The 1297-nt window shown below is 39.1% G+C and overlaps 1 protein-coding gene across 1 annotated transcript in view; it reads right to left on the bottom strand.

The window, feature by feature from the left end:
• Window positions 1-287: 287 nt before the first annotated feature.
• The window catches only part of LOC138055260 (protein DENND6A-like), a 25696-nt gene continuing 24686 nt past the window's right edge, over window positions 288-1297 (bottom strand). Inside the window, exon 23 of the mRNA XM_068901238.1 lies at window positions 288-1297. This exon is cut by the window's right edge and continues 1078 nt beyond it. The gene's annotated coding sequence lies outside the window, so the exon portion shown is untranslated.

Consider the following 1297-nt stretch of genomic DNA (forward strand, 5'->3'; position numbering starts at 1 on the left):
ACTCCAACAGCAGCACTCTGTTAGTAATGCTCGTTTGAAATTCGCTTTCAAGATGGCTTCCGACTTAATTCCAGTCTCCTGGACCGCAGGTGTTTGCGATGTCACGTAACTTTGTCATTTTGCGGTTGCTAAGAGACTAGAGTTTTTATCCTATCTCCCTTCTCATGTTGGACACCACTAATTTCCATCCCTCAAACTGACATTGGACATTTCGTACCAATTACACGACGCAATATCCCATGCTAATATTGACAAGCTTACCGCTCTAAAAAGAATGAAGGCAGAATTACAGCTTTAGTACAACAAGAAATAGCGTTTCTATGCTATGCCGCGCTGATCTGCAGTATTTAGGTCTAAAAACCCCGTTGAAGACGGTTAACTTTCAATTGTTTTGCTGGGTACTACTATTTCAATACTTTAAAAAACTCGATTTTCCGGGATGTTGTCTCGTTAGTCTAGTGGATATCGGAAACTGCAAGGTGAAGCCATCGATCCGGGTTCAACTTATTGCCTCGCCTATTGTAAATCTTCTCAGCTTGTTTAAAATCTTTGTTTCGTTGAAGTAGATTTGAAGTCTAAAGTAGACTGTACATCGTATAAGTTGAATAAAAAGGGAAATTATAGTTTGAGGGATGGAAAGAAGTGATGACCTCTCATGTTGGACACCACTAAGCCACCGCCATAAAAAAAAGACTTGAAGGAGCAACACAAGATGGCGATTCGGTCCTACCTTCCTCGCTAGACGGATAGTGCGTTGTGCAGTTCTTGCAGATAGAGCGGTTTTCAACTGTGTCGAAAGTAATAGGCCTTATTCACGATAGCCGCCATATTGGTTTTCAAATTGTCATGCAAATTAGCCATGTGTTATGCAGGAGTGCAAACATTCGAAAAAAGGCAAATTGCGGAAAATCGGCCCGTCGAAATATTGAAATAACATTGCTAAAAGGACATCTTAGATTTTAGAATTAAGTACCTTTTATAATAATTCTATATCTTTTGATTGCCTTTGACATTTTGACTTTCCACTTCGTTATCTGCTCATTTTTCCCTAAAAAAACATCGAAATAACTTGTGTAATCATTCTATTTACTACTTAGGTGATAAACATTCAATTAACGTAAAACAAATCATCTGTGTGGCTAAGATGTTCGTTATAACCTCTCGAACTTGTGTTGTTTGCCCCCTCACAAGTGCGAAGCTAATTTGCATGATAATAGCAAATCCAACATGGCGGCCATCGTGAATAAGGTCTATTAGCGAATTGCTTCGGTTTTGCATTACTTCACTCAGTGATTGT

This window comes from Montipora capricornis, chromosome 7 (assembly GCF_036669925.1).
Source record: "Montipora capricornis isolate CH-2021 chromosome 7, ASM3666992v2, whole genome shotgun sequence".
NCBI classification, from domain to species: domain Eukaryota; kingdom Metazoa; phylum Cnidaria; class Anthozoa; order Scleractinia; family Acroporidae; genus Montipora; species Montipora capricornis.